General features: G+C 39.1%; 1 protein-coding gene across 3 annotated transcripts in view; it reads right to left on the bottom strand.

Moving 5' to 3' along the window:
• Positions 1-25598, bottom strand: part of CDH12 (cadherin 12) — an 849072-nt gene that overhangs the window by 621432 nt on the left and 202042 nt on the right. For all 3 annotated transcript variants that reach the window (XM_083188087.1, XM_083188088.1, XM_083188089.1), the window contains exon 2: positions 6159-6268. The gene's annotated coding sequence lies outside the window, so the exon portion shown is untranslated. The remainder of the gene's footprint in view (positions 1-6158; positions 6269-25598) is intronic.

Genomic DNA, 25598 nt, shown 5'->3' with positions numbered 1-25598 from the left:
CTGTAAAATGGCAAATCGTTTCAAGATTGGCTTACTCACTTTCAAGGCCCTACATGACCAGGGCCCAAGGTACCTGCAGCAGCTTCTGATTCCTTACTGTCCTACTTGATTACTTCAATCCATTGAAGAAGAACTACTAACAGTACCTAGAATTTCCATGAATTCATCTAGGGGTCGAGCTTTCAACTTTGTTGCTCCAACGCTATGGAACTCTCTTTCTCGCACAGTGCAAGAAGCCCCCACTGTAGAATCCTTTAAAAATAGATTAAAGACGTACCTATTTACTCAAGCATTTTACTGATATCTACTGTTAAGCTTGTTGTGTATTTTGAGCTGTAAAGGCAATGGTATGTACATATCATTATTATTATTATTATTATTATTATTATTATTGCAATGGTGCATATTTCCACTGCATGGATTTTTTGATCTTTTCTACATACAGCTTTTTGAAAATGTAACTCTTGGTGTGCCAGCCTCTAATTACTAAATGTGGATTACCATTTAAATCGACTTGAGCACCCCCTTTCTTGCTAATAGGAGATAAGTCTGCATTTTGTATTTTACTGATATATATATATATATATATATATATATATATATATATATATATATATAGTGACGGATTAAAGTTTCAGAGTGCCCCTAGCCACCACATTATCCACCCACCCACACACACACACACACACAGGGCTTACCTAGGCTCAATAGATGGCTGTTGGCAAGTCTCACTCTCTGCAGACTGCTCCCATCCTCCAGTGGGTCCTGGCGTCTTCAGCGACACTTCTCCCCAACGTCCACCTCTTTTCAGCCACAGGGGTCTTCACAGCAGATGTCCCTCCTCAGGTCTCCCTCTTTGCAGCTCCTGGCATCTTCACTGCTGCGGGGCCCCACAGAAGCTACACCCTCGGCCACCGCCATCTTTACATATCTTCCGGAGATATCTGCGGGACCCAGGATCCCTCCTCCACCAGCCGCTGGGTCTCCCTTTTCCTGCCAGCTGCCTGGAAGCTGCAGCTGCGGCCGTTGCAATCTTTAATGGTCTCTCAGTGGCTATCTAGTGGGATATCTAGTCCCTCAACCTTGGTCAGAACTAGACCCCCACACCCCTGCTTGCCGACCCAGCAGGTGCCGCCCATAGGCCCATGCCTCATGGGCCTAGTGGGAAATCCAGCACTATATATATATATATATATATATATATATATATATAGAGAGAGAGAGAGAGAGAGAAAGGATAGTGGCCCCTATAATGCGCTTAGGAGAACAGCACCTCTATAGTACCCTGCTGTCAGTAAAGGTACAGGGGGGAAGAAATAGAAAAAGAAATAGGGGTGCGCTTGATGTACCACTTAGTGGCTATACATACAATGAGTAAAAACGTATTTTTCATAAAAGCAGAACAGCATTTATTATAGGTTCATCCAACAGTAAAAGAATCTTTCATTTGTTCAAAATTTTTCAGACGTGTGCCACATACACTGTGAATCCGCGGCCCAACGCGTTTCGTCCCTTAGGACTTCATCAGGGGCAGTGAATCAATCTAATCAGGAGAGATCACAGGAGCCTGGAGACTCCGTGATACTCGGTTGACACGGTTTTTTTGGTGCCCTATCCAGCCATTTGCACATTAACTCCTGGAGACCCTGTGATACTTGGTCTACACGCTTTTAGAAATTGCATTTACTTGTGAACAGAGGGATACCCAATTTTCTTTTGTATTGGTGTTGAAGTCCATCTGCCCACCCTAAAGGAAATTGCATCCTTTTGTGAACGGAGGGATATCCTAATTTTTTTGTATATGTGATTCCATTGCTGGTGTTGAAATTCATCCATCCACCCTAAAGGGTTATAAACACACCCGCTAGAAATCTGAAGAAACCTACACTGTCATTTATGTATTGATCTGTGTAAACCCTGCTCTTTGGTCAAAGAAGACCACATCCATTCCGAAGCGGTACTAAACCTCCCTTATTGGAACCGAGCTGTCCAAGCCGCAAGATCCTTATTCATTCTAATTGGCAATTTCAATCAAAGCCTTCTATAAAAATAAATTTAAATCTCACCCACAAATAGAGTTGGTGATCTCTCCTGATTAGATTGATTCACTGCCCCTGATGAAGTCCTAAGGGACGAAACGCGTTGGGCCGCGGATTCACAGTGTATGTGGCACACGTCTGAAAAATTCTGAACACATCAAAGATTCTTTTACTGTTGGATGAACCTATAATAAATGCTGTTCTGCTTTTATGAAAAATATGTTTTTACTCATTGTATGTATAGCCACTAAGTGGTACATCAAGAGCACCCCTATTTCTTTTTCTATATATATATATATATACATATATATATATATATATATATATATATATATATATATATATATATATATATATATATATATATATATATAGTAAAGTTATGCAGGGCGGCACTCCAAAGGGCAATATGACTCGGTGCAAGGTCCATAAAGTTTTAGAAACAAGGCACTTACCCCCCACACACACTGTGAAGGATCCAGACCAGCACTCAAAGATAGGTGAAGAAAAGCTTTTAATCCATGCTGCGCAGTACACTGTAACAGCTGCTTAGCCCGACGGCCGTTTCAACTGGGCTCAGCCAGTTTTCGTCAGGGGTCACCACATACAAAATGACAAGCGCTTATATGCGCAGTAAGTGCGCCAAAAGTATTCAAAAATCTAACTGACAGCAGCCTCTCTATCGCTGCTTGACAGGGGGTGTGTGCTGGAGCGCGTCACGGGGAATCCCGGGGTTGGTCCAGCCGCGTCATCAGCACAGTGTAAACTGTCTGATACGGCGGCCGTGGACCTTTGTGCGGTGTGTTAGGCAGCCGCTGCAGGGTATCGCAGCAGCACGGTTGTTGTTACGTGTGGTGAAGAGATGGTGAGGGTGTACAGGGCTGCGGCAGGTGCCGTATCCATTATGTACCTAAGTGACAACTGGAATGGGAGACTAGGTCGGGATGTTGATGACGGGATGAGGATGTTGATGGCCTTAATGAGGATTTCAAAATGGGATGTTTTCTCTAAAAATGACCAAATGATTTTTCCATGTAAATAATTTCCATGCACTTTGTCTTCTTATCTATCTTTTACCTCTATTTCTATATCACCTCCTATCCAGCCATAATTGCACCGCCGTGTGCATTGGTTGGTCTACTGAGATGTCGACATAGGATGTTGACACTTTACACACCGCTGTGTGTGTACATGGGTGATCACTGTGGGGTCATTTATATGTACTATATGTGTAATATGCATGTTCATTCCAGATTGGTTGCACCGCCGAGTGCTGGATCTGCATGATGCCATTTATGTGGTACGGTTTATTGAGTGCTGACTAGTGTATGTCAGACACACCGTCATATTTACACTGCATGTTATTCGTTTATTGCGTCTGATTGACAGCAGCCCCAACGAGTGTGAACCCTTTATATCCCGTCATCAACATCCCGACCTAGTCTCCCATTCCAGTTGTCACTTAGGTACATAATGGATACGGCACCTGCCGCAGCCCTGTACACCCTCACCATCTCTTCACCACACGTAACAACAACCGTGCTGCTGCGATACCCTGCAGCGGCTGCCTAACACACCGCACAAAGGTCCACGGCCGCCGTATCAGACAGTTTACACTGTGCTGATGACGCGGCTGGACCAACCCCGGGATTCCCCGTGACGCGCTCCAGCACACACCCCCTGTCAAGCAGCGATAGAGAGGCTGCTGTCAGTTAGATTTTTGAATACTTTTGGCGCACTTACTGCGCATATAAGCGCTTGTCATTTTGTATGTGGTGACCCCTGACGAAAACTGGCTGAGCCCAGTTGAAACGGCCGTCGGGCTAAGCAGCTGTTACAGTGTACTGCGCAGCATGGATTAAAAGCTTTTCTTCACCTATCTTTGAGTGCTGGTCTGGATCCTTCACAGTGTGTGTGGGGGGTAAGTGCCTTATATATATATATATATATATATATATATATATATATATATACACACATTCTGTGCAAAGTAGGACTCATGTTAAATAGCAATCTTTAGCTGGTGCTTTCTTTCATGGTCCCAGTCAGGCACATGTAAGTAGCAAACTTCAGGTAGCACTCAGCAAATAAATGGATCAAGATGCAGTAGTTTTGGTGATATATATATATATATATATATATATATATATATATATATATATATATATATATATATATATATATGAGAAAAAGATGTAGAGGGCGCTGTAGGAATTCCCACCACCTTATTGTGTGCTCAGGCTTCAAGCAGATAGGTAGAGTAATAATTCAATCACATTTATTAAATTCTGGAAAAGGTGCAGGAGAGTTCAGTTGTGCTCACCAAATTCTGGTACACTCCTCCCCCTTTTTTCCAGCGCCCTACTCTGCCAAAAGGGCCCTTATTGAAGGCCAGTCTACATTGGAATTTTTTACAAAGTCCTTTCCAAACTCCGTTTGAATTTTAAAAGATTTTTTTTACAACATACCGCATTCCACCGTGTACCCCTGAGGAAGTCTCTTCGGAGACGAAACGCGTCGGGTCGTTTCCTTGCGGTTCACAAGAATATGAATTTGTAAAATGTCATACATTTGTATTTTTAGTAAATGTGATTGAATTATTGCTCTACCTATCTGCTTGAAGCCTGAGCACACAATAAGGTGGTGGGAATTCCTACAGCGCCCTCTACATCTTTTTCTCGTATCTTGTCCCTCATCTCCCACTAACAGGGGGGATTTTGTAGAGGTTGGCCGCTATCTAGTATTGGAAGCGCATTCAGGGTCAAACCCCCACGTGTATATATATATATATATATATATATATATATATACACACACACATTGTATATACAGTATATTTGACACCCATGAATAGTCACTCATAATTAAATTTTAAATATTAGAAAAAGTAAACTCATGTCAATAGTAATTCAATATATCAATTATTATTTTTTTCATGCATATTTATGTAAAAGTGCAAAAGAAAAATGACACAAAAATGTATACATATATTTTTGTACGGTAGCATTCACGTACTATTGCCATATGTTTTAGAACACAGAAGTAATGTCTTACTGTGGGAATTTCAAACTGTGTTGCTGACAGTACAATCAATGAACATGTAGAAGAATATATTGACATTTGTTTAGAATATTGATGATGATATTTATCCCAGCCGTCTACTCTTCATATCTTAGTGCAAATGCTTTTTAGTTTGCCATAAATATGTACTGTATGCTATTAACTATTCCCTAACGTCAATTATTGATTTATTAACATTGCATTTTTCTCTTAAATATTTTTAACATATAAGTGCATAGTAAAAAACTGTAAGATGGTTACTTACAGTACGTTAATGTATTTATGCTTATGTTTAACAATCCCGATCTCTATTACACAGTATTGAATGCAATAGTTAAAATAAAGTCTTTCTAGAATGCTAATTTATTTTCAAGGACGAGATTGTTTTGTTTTGTATTTAAATTATTTTTTACTACAGGTATATCCTTAGTTGTTATTCTAGTATCCAAGGAGGACATACCTGGACTAACCTCTGTGCAGTTGTTATGTTGCACAAATAATTAGTATATACTAATATTTAGCCATCTTTATCTGTTCTGATCCTGACTCCTTCACCATCTCTCGCTACATAGTGCCAAGCAATCCTATAGAACAGAGGTAGCCAACTCCAGTACTTGAGAGCTACCAACATTTCACGTTTTCCAGGTCACCTCGCAGGTACACAGGTGCACTCATTACTGACTAACGCATTTTAAAAGATCCACAGGTGGAGCTAAATACTTAATTTCTGTGAGGAGACATGGAAAATGTTAACTGTTGGTAGCTCTCGAGGACTGGAGTTGGCTACCCCTGCTATAGATTGTAAGCTTGCAAGCAGGGTCCTACTTTCTCTTTATTATTAATGTATTTGTTTCCCATTGTAAATCTCTATTGGTATTTTAAATAAAATAATAATAATAATAATAATAAAAAAATTTAATATATTTGTGTTGAATACGATTTAGTGTGGCGGATTACAGAAGTTCATAACATTTTTGTACTACTGACATATAAAACATATCAACATTTAAGAACTATATTTTCACATTCTTTCATCAGAAATAGAAACAGTGGTCTTACCTTAAATTCAATTCACCAGGTGCCAGAAGATGGAAGCCTGCCCAAATGTGGCCCCCCTGATGTCAGAAAAGACATGTAAACCATCACCACATAAACAGAGCTATGGCAACCTGTGATAAAATAAAAATATAAAAGTGCTGTTATAGAAATGTGTGGCCAGTTTAATAAGCTGCTTGTAAACCTTAACATTGTATCAAGTTAAAAGAAAAACAAACTGTAACTGTTACAATTAAACACATAGGAGTTAATGTTAACCACAAATTCACAAATAAAGCCCAACAGAACTGAGGAACCCGTTGCATTGTAAAACTTTGTATAAAGATTCAGACTCATTGCACACAGATTAAAAAATCCCACACATCAAATGGATAACTTCAATTTAGCAAAGTAGTTTTGTTAATTCCAGGTGTTTTATTTGTATGAATAATACAGATATTAAAATAAAATATTTATATAGTGTTTTTTCTCTAATAAAACTCAAGGTGCACAATAGGCAGTTTGAACTTAATTTATACTTTCAAAACAGTACAGACAAAATGAAAGTAAGGAGGATAGATGTGCATGAAATGCGGAGAACAAGGCGGGAATACAAAGGTTGTGCAGCCATTTTTGGTCAATTGCAATGACTATCCCTTCATGTAGGATCCAGCAAGCCATTTTGTGCGCACTACATAGGGTTAATCTATGCAAAATAGGCAATGCATGGAGGCAATGCATGGAAATCACAACAGATAATACTGCAGTGGAAATAAAATTGCAACACTGCAACACTGCAACACTGTGAAATTACAACACTGCAACACTAAAATTGCAACACTGTAACCATGCAACACTGATTACCAGGTGAGGAAGCCATGTGTTATAATGTGCAAATATGCAAGACATGGGTATGAGCTATACTGTACCAGGATACAATTAACTGTAACTAATACGATATCCACTGCATAGATAATTTACTGGGTTACTCATCATGCTCTTGAATAACAATAACAGAAACCAAGCTTTAATGAGAGCAGCAACATTGGAGTCTCCAATATAAAATACATTAATGCAGACCTTTCCAGGGGTGCAAAAATCACCTTAACTATAAAACACTATCTGACATTCCACCTCATGAGGAAAATAAAGTAATTCCTTAAAATAAACAAAAGCAAATCTGCAACTTTAGGAATGGATGTTGCAAAAAGTACAGCAGTTAAGATCAAAAGTCATTACACTACATTAAATCAAACAATATGCACATCACCTTCTACCAATGAGACTACTTAAATAATTAACTTACACACACCCAAAACACACACACACTGACCACACCACATTCCCTTGCTCTCACTCAAAACATATACAATATAATGATACCAACAGGTTAAGTATGATTTACCGACAATTGATATAGAAACAATCACTTGGCCGACACTGTTATACTGGCAGGGTATAAACACTGATAGTCAATAATCTGAAAGGTTCATAATAATGACAGTTAAAATGCCAACACACAACAAATCAACAAAATCGGCACACTATATATTCTCCCTCTATGCCCACTGGTATGGCAAAGTATGAACAAGTCTGTTTTTGTGAAAAAATCATGAATACTTTAACTGTATTCGGTATTATTTGTGTCAATATGTTCACTATCGGCATTGTGGTTCGTCTGTGGATTGTACCTGCCAGTGTTTTTGTTGTCGATATTTTGATGATAAATGTATTTCAATTGTCAGTATTCTGTACCTGTTGGTATTTTGTACGTCAGCATTTAGTTGGGGATGCTGTCAATCAGTATTTTGTCTGTTGGCATCTAACCCTCCATACAGTTTAAAAACACAATCCATGCTAACCCTCCATAAAGTTTAAAACTACAATCCAAGAGGGATATACTGTATAGTATTGCTGATTGATTTAGATATGCCAAGTGGCTTTAAAGCCACTTGTACCTGTCACCTTGCAGGGCCAGTTGATAAAGAATGCCTACCAGATGTCTAAAACAAATTGTTCTCATTTTAGTCTATATCCTAATAATGCAAAAAAAAAAAAAAAATCTTCATGTATAAAAAAATGGATTTCAGTAAGTATTGGAAGGTTACATTTGTTCTCTAAGCTTGGCTCTACCAGACTGGTTAACACAAAGTTCCTCCTGAAGCGATAGTCAGTTCTGGCCTATTTGATTGGTAACAAGTTATCTAATACTAAAGATGATACTGTCTTTTCCGACTATCATCAGTCCTGTCACTAGATCGCTATGTTTCTAGGCTTTATTTAATTGGATATTTATTGGGTATCTTCTCCAATGCTCTGGTCATTCTTTTATTTTGTTTGGATTTGGATTTGTTAGACACATGTGGAAGCCAATCATCCTGAAAATTGTAGGAGGTGCTTCTCAAACCCCTCACTTCAAAACCAAATTATATTCTCAGTTTACCAAAAGAGTATAAAATCTGCGCCAAGTACCACAAAGAATACATTAATCATAAATGTACAGTATTATTCAAGTAAATATAAATCACTTGCCATTGAAAATAAAACATTCAATATTTACATTAAAATAAACCATACATACAGTAAAAAAAAAATATTCACTACTGGTTACAAACAAACACTGTTTTAAACCTTATTTATATAGATGGCTGTTACTGTCCCTTTTAGTAGAGATTGTTAGTAGTGATTATTCAAATATATTATTCTTTTTTTATGTTAGTAGGTGTTCATGCAGCCATTCTTCCAATTATCAATTGGATCATCCTCCCTTTTTGTTAGTAGGAGTTCCTGTAATATAACATTCCTCCAATTAGAATAAGCTTAAATTCCAATGCAAGGGAAATGTTCAAACAGTGTCTGGCCAGACAAATCCTTTTTCACCTCTGTTAATGAAGATTTCAGCTCACTCAATGTCTGCCAGCTACTGGTGCCAATCCTTTTAAAATGTAGCTTTCTCGGGATTAAGGGCCTTATTCTGGTCCACACGCAATGCTGAGAATTTCACAGTGTTACGTATGGATGTGGCGCCGCCCGACACCTGCATGTCCGCCCACCCTCCCTTGCAAGGCTGCAAATGGATGTTTCGCATAAACATTAATTTGCAGCCTTAGGTAGGGGGACCAAATGGTCAGCGACCATTGAATGATTTGAAAAGTGCACACAAAACTTAGACATACTTTGGTGTCATAGCTTTGTGCCTTCCCTGTACGGGAAGAGGGCGGGCAGCTGACATCCGGGGACATCAGCTAAATGCCCCAGCACCCGTGTCACTTCCTAATTTTCATGGGAACGGCCAGCATTTTCATGAGAACACCAATGAAACTCTGGGCATTACCATGGGCACAGCCCGTCTCCAGCCACCCCCCGCCAGCACTGCTAGGTGCGAATGGGACAGCAAACTAGCAGTTCACCATGCCCGCTCACACCCAGGATATGCACAGGTGCTCCCCGTGTGAAGGTGTGGGGGAGCGAGTGAATCAAAGTAAGGCCCTTACTCCACAGTGGTTTCTTCCCTATTAGAACAGAGGTATTCCAGAGGAGAGAATTAATTAAAAGTCATTAATGCATTTCCTCAGCCTACAGTAGCTCTCAGCGACTTCTTCATAATGAGTAGTGTACTGCTTACTGCTACTCTGACTCTTATTTATTCTCAGCTTACTTTTTTTTTACTCATCTGACCTCTGATTTAATTCTCCCTGCAGTTTGGGAGACCTATAAATCCGTGATCTGAGGTGTCTTCATTAAATATGCCTCCGCCACAAGTGGCAGTCAATGGAGTTGTTGGGCTTACATGTGAGCAATTATTGCGACCTAGGCAGAACAAACTGACCTAAAACTTTAATGACATAACCAACTATGAAAAGGGTGATAAATTGGACATGATGTTTTTTGCTAATAGACTCGGAGCTAAGAAAGCATTTAACACTATTGGGTTAATTAGGGATAAATTAGGCACCTTTATTTATCAACTAGTTAAGATCATGAATATTTTAGCAATTTCTATAAATTTCAGTCTCCGTCCTCTCCCAGTCCTTCATTCACTTCTATAGTAAAAGCTTACTTGGATGACAATCATCTTCCATTTTGAATGGTGATTGATTCCAATATTATTGTGATTTCCAATACTAGTAAGTAATCCTATGCCATTTACAGGCCAATTTTCTGCTTATCAAAATACAAGGTAATACAGTATTTGTTAAGGACATCATTAAATGGTCTAAACCCCCCTATGTCCCCTATTCAATTGATCCAGATCAGGTGGACTTTTTTTCCATGAGACAGGCATTTGAAAAAAATAGGCATATTAATCTCAAGAAATGAACCTTTTTGGTTTTGGTGCTGGATGCTGAAAAGACCTTGATCAGATTTGTTGGGCCTTTATGCTCCATGTATCCCCTACTTATAGTATTAGAGGTGAGGTTTTTAGCACTATACAAGCTTTGTTTCATGTACCTCTGGTCTCTTTGTTGACAAATCGTCTTAGGTACTAGACAGGGATGCCCCCTTCTCCATTGTTATACACCTTTTCATTTCAAGATTTTACTAAACTCGGACATTAAAGAGATCAGATTGGGTTCTTCTCACTTTAAGATCTTCCTATTTGTGGATGAAAAAAATCCATGGTCCTCAATTCGTACATAAGGCGGGATGTATTAAAATATATTGCTGCACCCTCATAGCCGGACCGCAGTGATGTTAGCGTATATGTATTAATATATGCAGATAGCATCGCAGTGCGGTGTTGGAGGCCCCCGCGATACCTGTAATGTGGTGTGCAGGGGTCTCCATCACCTCCCTGGGTGCCTCCTCCTCCCCTCACACCAGGACAGCTAAGCAGGCTGCCCCCAGCTCCTCCTACACCATCTGCAGCCAGTAGGATGTCTGACTGCATTGCAAGGAGGAGTAGGAAGGTAAGCCAGGGATAGGAAGGTCAGCGGAGGTGGCAGGTTTGCGGTGGGTGGCAATAGAAGCACATAGACTTCTATAGGGTATCACCACCCAAAGGTGGTGATACCATGCCCTGCAATGACGTGGTGGTCGGGTATTAGTACATTAGAAAATGCGGTAAAACCCATGAAAATTTTTATCTTAGTACATTCCGTGCATAACCTGTTATTATAACTCTGATGGCTCACTATCTGGGTATAAATCAAACCACTCAAAATCAGAGGCTTTGGTCTTTTCACCCAAAAAATCTAAATTGTTATGCCTTATCATTATCTTTCCATGGGGGCCATTACATGCATTACCTGCATTATTTCTAGGATTGTCAACATAAAAAGCACACATAGTAGGCTTTAAGAACATACATTCAACTTTCAAAATGGATGTCTGTGTGCTGTGTGCTCAGTGCCTTGGGGACAACACAAGCTGTGGCTTGTTGTGCAAATGCCAAACTTAGAGAATAAACATCTGATAGTGGAGTTATTTGAAATTCCCTTTCTAGTAAATTAAATGGAAAAAATGAAGACCCTTTTGAAAAACATAGTATGTGACATGTGGAAGTTCAAAGAAAAAACACTGGTTTTGATGTTTCACTGTAGACTGATAATCATATTCCAAAACAATTCTCCTGCAATGGACCACACCAGTATAAAACATTTTGTTATGTCAGGTGGATGAGATAGACACCTAAACTCTGAATTGCAAAAATATATAATATTAGCAAAACTATTTAATTCAAAGTGAGAAATAATACTTAAATGATTTTTTTAAATATAGCAATAAACACTGCATATATATATATATATATATATATATATATACAGTATATATATATATATATATATATATATATATATATATAAAGTAGAATTTGACACAATTGTTTAATGAGAGATTTCATACAAAATAATGTTATTTATTAATAAATAACTGTTTTAGATTAACTGCAGTAATTAGAAGTAATTGTCAATAAATATATAATAATAATAATAATAATAATAATAATAATAATAATAATAATAATAATAATAATAATAATAATAATGAAATACATAAGCAGGGCAGGCAATACCCATGAAACAAGGTTCGGAAAGCAGTGAGGTAACAAGCTTCCTTGCTGGAAGTGGTAGCTAGAGAGAGGCAGGCACAATCCAGTGCTGAGCTCGGGCCATTCGTTCACTTCTGTGGGTATAGCTGCTGGACCGGCTGACCCTGACTGTCAGCTCTAACCATTGTGCTTCAGGATTATGCATTCCTCTATTGGAACACAACACCAACACTATAATCTGCTCCACCTAGCAGGCACATCCATGTGCCATTAGCCAGAGAGATGGATCACCTAGGAACAGTGGCCTTCAAGTTACTATCACCAAGGAACTAGCAGTTAGAGTAAGAGCTAAAACCCTTTTATGCCTCCAGTTGAAACAGGATTGGTGGGTGTAATCAGCTGACTGCAATACTGGCTTTTAGTCGATGTATACAATTGACACTAGCAGAAGTAAACTACGTAGTTTGGAGCATGCTGTGACAGTTCTTAAGTACTATAAATGGATGTAAGAGTTAAGAACATGTTAATAACATGCAGCTATTGCCATTACACGAGCTAGAAGAAGAAAGCTCCTTAAAAATAGTATATGTGTGGTGGAGCACAAACAGGTGTCTGCAGCATAAGACATTGGTGAGTGATAGTAGTGTGTGATTAGATGAGTAACTCATTTGTAATCATGACAGGAGCTTTGTTGACATAAGCTGTGTGGGATGGAGACGCAGGAATGGGTATGTTATACAGTATACACTGGATGTTGTGAAAAGTTAGCATAGACTGGTGTTTTATGAAGGCACAATCTGGTGTATAACAATGACAAAAGCTGTAGTGTTGTGATATCCAGGAACTTGTGTGATATACAGTACGGTATGGGCTAATGTGTTTTGGTGCACTGCTTATTATGGATTTACATAGGCTGTTGGTATTACCATAGGCCAGTGGCTCTTAAGCAAACACAAAGCGGGAGTATATTGATGCGCTGTCTCTTAACCCTGGTCCTCAAGTACCCCCAACAGTGCATGTTTTCCAGGTCACCCGGCAGGTGCACAGGTGCGCTCATTATTCAGACACATTTTAAAGATCACAGGTGGAGCTGATTATTTCACCTGTGATTCTGTGAGGAGACCAGGAAAACGTGCACTGTTGGGGGTACTTGAGGACCAGGGTTGGGAACACTGCCATAGGCTGTAGGTATTGAATGTACTGGCTGGTGTTTATTAGGTTAAATTACATCACCCTATTTATTCCAGTATTCAGGTGTTCAGGTATCACATGATCAATGTAGACCAGGGTTCCTCAAACTATTTTGCTCTGGGACCCCATCAAACAATCAAAATAATTACAGGACCCCAGCAAGTTGATGTAGAAGGTCATCACATCACATCACAGCACATACTGTACATGGCAGCATTGTGGAGGCACAAAATGATGGGAGAAGTCTAAAATAACAGACAATTCAACAGACTTTTCAGATTTTCCTTGAATCATTGACTGTGATTAGAAAAGTTATCAGCCTGATAGTCAGCAACATGGAGTCGCGACCCCATGCTGAGAAGGTCGAGACCCACTTTGGGGTCAGGACCCACAGTTTAAGAACCACTGATGTAGACGAATGCCTGAAACAATAGCCGTCCTTTCTCACATATCATGTGGGAAGGGCAGTATAACAGAAAGCAAAAATAGTGCAAATTATCTTTGATTAAACATGGAATTTTAATACATGTCCACACTTACAATAGGCAGACGTTATAAAAGGCACAAAGATATTCCAACAGTTGCAAGGCAGCAAGGTCAGATGGAAATAGGCAGGCTCAGCAACAGGTCCAGTACCAGTCCGGAACAGAGATTGGAATCTGTACTAAGAAACACTGCAAGTGACCAGCAGAAGCCTTCCCCCGGAGGATTATCCTTCTTAACACTCAACGCGTTTAAATATTATTTGGGGTATATACTGGATGTTTACCCTCTGGTTTCTCTCATTAAGCTGCACAGTGTTTTAATTGTGCACTGGAGTTGTAACTCATTTTCTTGTGTACTGGTGTTTATTAGGGGCATATTTTAGTCTGATGTTTGATGAAAAAATAGTATAGCTGGTCTCTTCACATTTTCACAATGGTTCCTCATACCCATTTAGACTAATTGTATTCCTGAAATTGTACTAGTTTTAGTGGAGATTAAGAATTGAACCCCCCACAACACACACACAAACACACACACACACACACACATAAACACAAACACACACATATATTCAGATTTCTGATATGATAGTTGAAGTTAATATTTTTACATAAATATGTGTTTAAACTTACAGTAACTTATTTATTTGTGCTTGTATTTTTTAAGAATTAGAACAATACTGTACTATCTTAAATTAGAATGTGGCTTTACTTTCAAAGATATACATTTAGAACATTCAGTATTTAAACGCGAATGTGCTATATATATTTATAATAGGTTGAATACCACTTGTAACAAAATACAGAAAGGCATTATGACTGTTAAAAGCTCAAGACAAAAGTATTTGGGTTAGGCTTTTGGGGGGGGGTAGTGTTAGGCTCTGGGAGGGAGTTGGATGTGGGATGGGAAGGTTAGGGTTGGGCTGAAGGAAGGAACGGTTATGACTAGACAGCAAGGACTAGGGGGGGGGGGGGGTAAGGACTATTGTGCTTACCAAAATGTGTAAGGATTATGACAGTCCTGCTGCCATTTTCAGTATTTTGGCAATAGGCACCTTGGCTGGTCCCATACTAAGAGACAGAATGTAATTTCAAGTATTTCAGATGTAGTGTGAGATAGAGAAAGTTAGCAGGAAGTTTTCACTCTGGTGTCAGAGGAAGATAGATTGTCCTTAATGATCTATAATACCCCTTTCACACCAGCCTAATTTCCCAGGTTGGGCCAGCGCAGGTGTGAAAGGTTCCCGGGCCAAAATCCTAGCAAAAATTGCTGGGATTTCAACCCTGCTATGGAGCAGGGTTGTTCCCGGGTTCAACCCGGGGACCTGGCTGGTGTGAATGGGTAGGGTATATTTACCTGGGTTACCGGTCCTCGGTGTCCTATCCGGCCGGGGATCTACACAGGCGGCGGGCGCAAATGACGGGACAGGTGGCGGATGAAGATAAAGCAGCTCTGCAGCGGCAGGTGCCAGAGAGCTGCATCATCTTCATCCGCTGCCTGTCCCTTCATTTGCGCCTGCTGCCTGTGTGGATCCCCGGCCTGCACAGAGGACGAGCAACTGGCGTGAGGATTCTCATCACCTCCTGCCCACGTCCGCCGCCAACCCACTGACTGCCTGCCTCCTCCCCAACTCCTTCGCACCCGATTCACACACCAGAAAATAAAGGGACTTTTCTGGGTCCCTGCATTTTCTGGTGTGAAAGGGGTTTTAATAGTGTGCAGCACCCAGGTGTTCCCAGTCTTTAAACACAGATAACATTTTATCAAAATATTTTGTTTTGTTATATTGAAAAAATTTAAAGAATTACAGAAATAATGAAAAAAGTGTATATATATGTATTGTTAACATGTTATAAAATATAGAAAAAGTTAGAAAAATCTAAAAAAAATTATCGCCAAGTATTAACATCAAAACCAACCTGTATCACTCCATAAATCCCTTAATTTCTGATTCACACTCCCTAGTAAATTCCCACCATTGCTTATTTAATTTACATATTAAAATGCCAGGAAAGCTTCAGTAAGTGTAACCAGGTAAAAATACAGATACATTGATGTAAACAATTGGAAACAGTAATTAAATAATGCATATTCTAGAATAAAACAATAACATTGAAGTTAACCATAGTTTGCAAATATTTCTAACGATTGTTTTCTGGTCTGACTCCCAGTTATATTAAATATTGACACAATTTTTGTATTCATCATCAGCCTATTTTCAACTTTTGCGAGGGTCATAACCTTCAAGAAACATCTTAAGACAAGAAAATCAGTTTTAATGTGTGTCGCCTACAGTATACCTAAGTTAATGGTCATCAAATTAATTTTTTTTTTAATTCAAATTAAAAAAATAAAACAAGCATCACCTTTACACATATTACAAACCTATACATTTAAAACACCAATACACTTCATATAGATACAGCTCGGTAAATGAGCATAATGTATAATTTATGCATCACAGGCTATGTTGTGCAGTTTATTTCCTGTAACATTTTGTTTTGTGGCATATGCCCACTTCCCTATTACAACAGCATGAGTTAAAATTCATTGATCAGTTTTACAAAACACAAAAATACATTAACTCTGTTCTTGCATTTCCTGGAACGCTGTCATATACAATCTACACCACATAAAACTAGAAATGTTGACCTTGAAAGAAAAGAAAAGACAATAAACAGCAGACCAGGCTGAGACCTAGACTCTGTCAAAATGATTTCTTATTCCATTTTATGTAAGCATTGCCAAGCTTTATCACTTCTGTGTTCAACTCTTACAGTGGTGGCAGCCCACTTGTATTGGCATATTGCGTAGTTAAAGAATACATATGCTTTTTTGTTTTGTCACCATGATTTAGATGATGTTTGTACTAAAAGCAAAGGATCATAATCATTTGGATTAAAACAAAGCATTTACTGAAAATGCCATTTGACTACTCTAGTACAAGTAGTAAAGAAAGTGTAATATCTATTAAGCAAATGACCAGTTAGCTTAATAGATAGCTGTAACAAATTATCACTCATGGTCCAGTTTATTGCTTTTCTAGATGGCACTGTTTCTTAAAATGTAAGTAAATTTGATTAAAGATTACCTTTTTATTTTCTACAACAGTTTATAGATCAAGTAAATTAAAACTTGATTATTATAATGAACTGTAAAATCAACAAACAGTTGCCTACTCTTTGCTATGTTCTCACAGTTTGACACTATACTATGGTTCCCATACAAATGTGCCCTCATACAATTGGTTCCCTTTTTGCTTAATTTGCATGAAATGCTTAACATGGCTAAAATGCTCCACCAGTAGTGATTAGATGGATTCTGAATTTGTTCTTGCTTAATATAAAGGAGCAGATTAATGTACAGTAGCATTGTTTTAAGAGAAATGACAAGGTGTGGCTATGGCTATGGCGAAGATTCCATTGCATGTATAATTTAGCCCTATGGTTTATCTAGGGAAAGGTGTATGTGGAGACATCTGTACTAACTGTGCCAGAATATTTAGGAGACAAGACATTTGGAAATACCTGCATGGCTTTGGGAAGAAATGAGAACCCTTCCAATTCTCCTCCACTTCTTCATGGCCCAGATTTTTTTAAAATGTTATCATTTAATAAGCATTTATTCTTTTATGAGGGGGGTAACATTTACGTGGCCATAATATTTGATGAGCTATCCTTGACTTGTACTCTGTAGTCCACTCCATGTAAAAGGGTCTGCCATCCTCAAGATGATTAAACTGATAATGTATGCAGGGGTGCAGACACTCAGTAAATACTGTACTATACAGGATATGCTAAATACAGATTTGGATAGTCAAACATGCAAATTAGACCACACACAGATCCACCAATTGTAGCTTGTGCATAGCCTCACACAGAAGCACTGAGTGTAGAGTGTCTTTGGCAGAAGACACAACAAGAGGTAAAAAATTCCAGTGACTGCTGTCTGCTGAGCTCCACTAGTGGGAGCCTATGAGAGAATAGCCTTATACCGAGTGAAAGCCAAAGTGCCTAAATCACAGTCCATACTTGGACCCCATTGAGCACCGAATCCTGACTACTACAACTGGGAAATAAACTAAGAGGGTCTCTCTAAAAACATGAATACTCATATTTCTGCAGATACACCAAAAAAATTTAAGTACCAGCTGAACACCCCCCCCCCCTCCCCAACTTCATGCTGCCCTAATATCCACTTTCCAGCCTCTTAAGTGAAGTGTGGAGGTGACGGCTTAAATTTCCACAGCTGCAACTTGTATTGAGAGCATTCTCATAGACATCCTTAATTTTGTGTTAGGCAGACTTGTTGCCTCCCTCACAAATTGTAATACCCTAGGCAGCTGCCTAAAGGTAGAGCTGGCCAGCTAACCTTTACATATTCTATTTCCTTTTTATTATTACTCCTTTTAGTGCAGGTGGTATTATACCTTTCCATTTGCACCTTTTGGGATTTTTGGAGATCCCATTCCACAACCTCCTGTTCTGTAACACCTTGTTTTTTCTGTTTTTCCACTCTGTCTCAGATTCCCTTCTCTTACCTGGGCTCTTTAGTTTTAGAAATGTTGCTATATTTTAGATAATAGACAAACTAGATACATCTGAAAATCCTATACTGTATGTAACATCAAAGAACTGATTAAATACAATATAATTAAATCCGCATTTATTTCAAATGCACAACTGTGAAATCATCTTATGCTGGCCATACACTAGACCAACTTCCATCCAACTATTTGGTGGGACAGAAAATCTAATACTTAAGGGAGCAAATGACAATCAAAATTTGCTCACAAAATGGACAAGAACACTCAATCAAATTGTTCAAGTCAAACTACAGAACCTTGTCGCATGACAGTTTTTGTCCATTTCCAGATTTTAAAATGTTTTAGCTACAGGAAAGCTGAATATAACTTCTGTTAGGAGCAGCACACACAAGTTCCTTGTAACATTTAGAGGAAGTCCCCCTGGTTTTCATAAAATGCACTGAACTAGAATGAAATCACATGGTCCATTGATGGCAAAATTTATATAAATGAGACTTTTCCTTTATAGGGGGCACATATTGAAAACAGCACTATTAGGGGTCAATCCTATTAGCCGCAGATGATTCGTGTGTGCAAATCATCACGGCACCGGACACATTTTATGGTGGACAAAATTTGCCTAAAAGCGCCCGCTGCTGCATAGGGTTGCGCGCAGTAGCGGCTCTTACTGTTTTGGAGGAGGGGGGCTGTCGCAATGTGTCGTCCCCCCTCTGCTGCCGCTGTCAACACCACGCAACACTGCCACTGGTCCCCTGCACAGTGCCAGCGCATGCGCAGTAATTTCATACATACTGTGCATGCGCTAGCCCAAGCCTCCGGGGGCTGCCTTTGCAGCAGCCCCCGGAGGCTTGATCGGGATCCCGGGTTCCAGCGCATGTCCAGTATGGTCCACGATACTGCGCATTTTGGGGGCTGCCGCGCATTTGTGCAGAGAGATACATCCCGGAGGGAGGGAACACCTCCTGATGGGATGCCTTGAGTGACTAGCAGGTCTGACTTCCAATAGGAAGCCACTGCCAGTCACAGTGAAGCCAGAGCAGTCTCACAGACTGCATCTGGCTTCACTTTAGGCAGAGACAGTGGTGGATTTTACCTGGGTGGGCTGCAGCCCTTCAGCCCATAGTTAAAAACTGCCACTGGTTGTGAGCAATTTTAATTCGGCCCTGCGCTGGGTGCAGGACTGGGTGCTGTCGCCAGCTATTTAATGCATTGGAATGGCACATACAGGGGCACACTGGGCCAGGTGGCAGGGTGCCTTGTGCCACTTGCTTAGAAAGCAAATGGGGCCTTGTGTTCCAGTGTGTAATGTTGCTGCTGCTTTCCAGCTGTGCTGTCGGTAGCAGCAGCGGTCATCTTCGCCTATACTGTGCCCTACAAATCTACAGAAGTCCTGTAGGATCACAATAAACCACTAAGCAATCTTTGATATGGCTGTGCTGCCATGCATAGGTGATTTTATCAAAAGTGGGATGCTGAATGGCTTGTGTGTGCTCCGCTCAGCATGCGACAGCTAAGCACACAGCTTGCACAACAAGAAAAGTAGGGATAAGGATGCATTTATGAGCCAGTGCTGTGGACTTGCCCCACCCCCCTAGACTAAAAGTTGCCATCCAACTTTTGGGCACCTAAATGGCATTGATCCCTTTAACTTTATGCAGAAAAACTCCCAGATGCACAGTGCTAGTTACAGTCTACATTTAAAATGAACCTAATTGTATCCTATACTGGTGACAATTGTCTATGTGGATTGCACTGCTTCCAGATTAATACAGGGCTAATTTAGAGATGGACAATGTTTCAAGGAATTGAGAAATTATCTGCAGACAGTGCATGCCCTGCAGTTGCATTGCACATGTGCCAAGGTGCCACTGAATACCCACACACAGTAAGGATGCCTCCACAAAGTGATTGAAAGTTAGTGCCCATTTAGTTGTGTAAACATTGTGTTAGTGTGGAGTGGTTGTAAAAATGTAGACATGTTATTTCTATGTTCAGGTCATGCATTTGACTTTGCTGCGAGTCCTAGTGTACAAAAACATGTGCCTGCTTTGCTATTGTTGAATCCAGTCTGCTTAATCGTAGACCTTCCTAGTCAGTCAATGCTTCCCATACTTGTGCATAGGCTGCGTATGTGTATGCAAATGCATATGAGTTGCTGTTGCTCTATTTTCATTTTTGGGCTGCAGCATCACTTGTTTTATCAGCAGCTGAATTGAGGAGAAAAAACGCACTTACAGCTACATTACTGTACATGTCTGAATAAGACATACAATTAGGGAGTGGCACTAGCAGCAAGATTACATTCTATACTGTATCAAGTCATGTCATCTTTATATTCTTCATGACAAGTATTACAACTAATTCATTAAAAAAAAACAGTATTTTGAAATACTGTAACAGTATTTCCCACAGTAACAGATCATAACTTTAATTTTAATATATAATTGCCTCCATTATATGTTTATTGGGTACTTATACTGTATGTTAGTTGGGAGCTCACTATAGTTAGTATGCTCATACCCCAACTATCCATGTCCGCGTGGTTGATTTTATATAGTGTGGTGAGCGCAGCGAGCCACTGAGTCCGTAGCGTGGCGAGCGGCCACGTAAAACTAAGCAAATAGCTTGGGTGCCCAACTAACATATACTGTAAGTACCGTTTATTGTGATTCCTCACTTCAGTTTTGCCATACTGTATACTGTAGATACATTTGTTTACCATCAGTTTTATATCTTTTTTTTGTGATTTTTTATTTTAAATCCAGTCATAAAACCCCACTGAAAATTAGATTAAATGGACGGACATCGACAGTAGTAAATTCTCCAAAATCAACACAGTAAATATTGCGATTCTGTTTTACATTTTCCAGCAATATGGTGTAGTTTCAAAACCAGCGACGTGCAGTGGTGGCTGTGTACAGAGAGGCACAGTTACAACCACCACCCCCCCCCCCCCGACCACCGCCAACACCCCTCCTGACCATAATCCCCCTTCATATTTTTTTATCACTCACATTAAGCAGAGGGGCCATTTGGAAGCCGAGGCTCCGACATCAGGCTATCAGCGGGTTCTCCTTGTCAGCAGCTGCTGGCAGTTGGGAGCCCCAGGGACCGGATCTGGACATGACAGGCAATCAGGGAACTGGGAGGAGGTGCTGATTCTCCTGAGCTCAGCTCTGCTCCACACTGCAATGCCGGCACCTGCATTTTTTGACTGAGGTGGACACACTGGCAGGATGAGATGGGCCTCTGGGCAGGCTACGGCGGCATGTCATCAGACTGCCTGATGACCTCCTTACTGCACTCGGCAACATACCAGGTAAAACAGCTGGGCTGGCCCTGGCTGCTGCAGTGTACAGGCGGCTGTGGAGGAGCAGAAGCCGGTGAGTGAGCTGGCGGACAAGCCATGCAGTGATGCCCTGTGTAGTTGCATGGCTCGTCTGCCTTTAAAACTGGGCCAGGTTGTGAGGAGAAGAGTGCGGTAGGCTGCTGCTGGCATTAAGGAGAAGCTGCTCTTTGTCTGCAGGGATCAGCGCTAGGACATGACAGACAGGCAGAAAGGTACTGGCAGGCTGCACTGTAGGCATGCTGTGTCACCTCGCTAGTGATGATGTGGGAGCGCACATCATCGTTAGTTGGTAATATCTGGGGCATACACACTAGACGATTTTCAGCTGAAAATTGTCAAGTGTTTATGAGCCTTAAGATATCTAGGACTATTGACAACTAAATGTTGTGTGCATAAAGTTCTTTAAGTCATACTGCTGGTCAAGTGTGCACATCTACACTTATGGACATAATGTCTAATTGGAACTTTTAATTTAAAAAAATCTAAATGTATGCAGGAATAAACTCAATCAATCAAAATGTAAATATGGTATGAATGGCAGTCACTAAAATAAAATACATACAGTAAATGAAAATTGAAATCCTTACAGCATTACCATGGGAATATATATAGTCTCTTAAGTGCTGTATATTCATTGCACCTGTGCATTACAAATATACATCATTTGAAAGTAAAACAAATTAAGTAGCTTACAAGAAATATCAATACAATTATAAACAAGGCCAAATGTGTATGCCTTAATGCTTGATCAATACAATTATATCCCAAACTGCAACATGCCCTTCTTTGTTCTCTTTTGTTAATTGATTACCATTAACAAAGCTTTGTGTATTGCAATTCCACAAGAATAATGTACAAAAGGTCAGTCACTTTACAATACTATACAATGTTGAGTGCATCAGAAATGTGTGTATGTATGTATGTATGTGTGTGTGTGTATGTATATATATATATATATATATATATATATATATATATATATATAATTATTATTATTATTATTATTATTTTTTTGAAGGAGGACACTCACCATTTCGCAGATAAAAAACGACTTTTATTTAATCCATTAAAATATTGAACTTGGTCAACGTTTCGGTCTGCATCTCAGACCCTTTTCAAGACAATCAGCCAGACAGAAATGAGATCCTTCGCCAACAGAGACCTGAGGTCTCTGTTGGAGAAGGATCTCATTTCTGTCTGGCTGATCTTTCTATTATTGGCTGTTCCCAATCTACTTTTGAAAATTGAGTGCCATTAGTGCTGATGGATCAAAACATATTTGATTAAACAAATTTCTGGAAAAAATGTCTTTGATATAAGAAATTAGTATTATTAAGTTTCAAGTATTTTTCATCAAATCCATGCGTGTAAAAGTTAAGGCAGCAATCTTTGGCATTCTACAAAGTTTACAATATGTGAGATAAACCAATCAAGAAACAAAATACATCGACAACATACAATATACGGGTGTCTTAACGTCTGTAATGTGAAACTCACTAAAAAGATATCTACAAGTGCTGTGCATCTTATCCAAGAAAGAACTTTCCAAGGCAGAAAAATGGGAAAACGAAAGGTATTATGTGGTCACTGCGAATTTGCTAAATTCTTTAGTTACTGTAATTTACTGTATTTATTTAGTTTGGCTTAATTTCTTCTGTATATAAAAATATATTTATTTACTTTTCGATTGTGGAGTACGAAAACATAGTAATTTACTTAGAATACACAATAAGGAATAAAAATATAATATATATGTACATACTGTACAGTAGGAAATAAAAAATATATATAAAAACATATTCACAGAAAGGGAAAACAGAAACAAAGGCAACACAAGAATACAGAAAAACAAGATGTTTCCCTTGCTCAAATGTGTGGTATTGTCATATCCAGCAGTATTTAAAGTGTGGCTGAGTCACTGAAAATAACTGACCCCAAATCCAGTCTCTGAAAATCATGTTAACAAAATAACAGTGTCCATATACATCTATTCTATTTGCGTGTTAAACAGCACTACTAGTTATTCCATGCCCTGGTATGACTTGGTAGCGCAGTGTCTTTTGAGTGCAATTTTTTGTACAATGTGTCTTATTCACAAATATAATGCACAAGAGGCTTCCGATGCTTAAAATTATATACAACATGCCTATATTATGTCTCAATTACAATGTTTTCCAATAAAATAGCAGCCTGACGTATACTGAAGAAATAAACCAAAGAAAGTGTGCTTGCTGATTGAACCGCACCTCAAAATGTTTTAACCCACAACATAAGCTGCTAAGCACGTCTAAACAGTGAGAGGCTGGTATTCCCGCCCTAAATCGCCACATTCTCTAAATTTAGATTTCAAACTGTACATCTTTAAACAATAGCTATGTGATGGCTGAAGCCCCACACATTGACATTAATTAAAATGACTGAAAGTGAAATTTGTCAAAAATTAATGAACACTCCTAAGACACAGGATTGTTTATTATTACACAGGCAAAAATCTATTGTGCAACAAAGTCAATTGTTTCTACAAGCAAGTACAGTGTACATTTGAACAGCAGGTTTTCAGTGTACTCATGTGAACAATAAAGATGTATGAATGTGATGACCTTGGCTGATTGAAAATAAGGCTTGGAGAGTATTCATGTGGAGCTGTGTTCCAAACCTGATGGAAATAGAAGGGTGAGAATAGTAATCCAGCCTTTTGCCTTTCAACACATGTCATATTGTTGTGTGTTCCAGAAAGGTAGGTACTGTGGTGATCAGTGGCTTCACTGATCAGTCGGTAGAGGGTATAATATGTAAACCCAAATGAACTGTAAGTAGATTTCCTTATATAACGTCTCACCCTATATAACATCCCATGTTATATTATACCCACTACATGCTACGGTAAATAAACTTCCCTTGATACCACACAGTGCCACTGCATGTACCTGTACACCTTCTTCTTATATTACACTGCTCCACTGTATATAGGTTTAAAGCTATATTAAATCTCACTAAATAATATACTCCATGTTATATTATACCACACCACTTTATACAGTATGTATCACTAGAATCTATATTGAACTTTACCTTATATTAATCTCGACAATTGTGTATATATATATATAAATATATATATATATATCCAAATCCTATATTACATCCAATCTACTGTATATTGCACTGCACTACTTACCTATCACCACATTCTCTAATACATATCATCCTATATTACACACCTCTATTGTATATACCTCTTCATCCTATTTACACTACATTCTATTACACCTCAACCTATACTACACCCCACCACCACCACATATCACTAGACTTTCTAGTACAGTGGTTCCCAACCCTGGTCCTCAAGTACCCCCAACAGTGCACGTTTTCCAGGTCACCCGGCAGGTGCACTCATTATTCAGTCACATTTTAAAAGATTCACAGCCGGAGCTAATTATTTTGCCTGTGATTCTGTGTGGAGACCTGGAAAATGTGCACTGTTGGGGGTACTTGAGGACCAGGGTTGGGAACCACTGTTCTAGTACATAAAATTGCTGAGAAATCATCACTTTTACATACACATTTTCTTTTTACTTTTGCCTAACAGTCTATAATTTTCTAGTAATTGGAACTTAATTCATCATTATTATGAATACAAAGTCAAGCTGCTTGTTTTACTTATTACCTAGATACTTAGATAGCTCTACCACCATCTAAAGTCATTCAGGTTTTATATTGTTTTAATTTATTTATGACATTTCAAAGAGAATAATTATGTTTCACATCTAATGCTAGTTGCGACATCGCTAGAGCAAATTGGCCAGGTATAGATATTTTATTCTTTCTTGTCAGTAATGGTTAAATCAACTTTATATTCTATCCTCCTTGTAATCATTTAATTAGAACAAGTAATACAGC

Source organism: Crinia signifera, chromosome 5 (genome assembly GCF_055691185.1).
Source record: "Crinia signifera chromosome 5, ASM5569118v1, whole genome shotgun sequence".
Lineage (NCBI taxonomy): Eukaryota > Metazoa > Chordata > Amphibia > Anura > Myobatrachidae > Crinia > Crinia signifera.
Note: the sequence above shows the minus strand (reverse complement) of the source record. Positions and strands in the feature narration are given on the sequence as shown.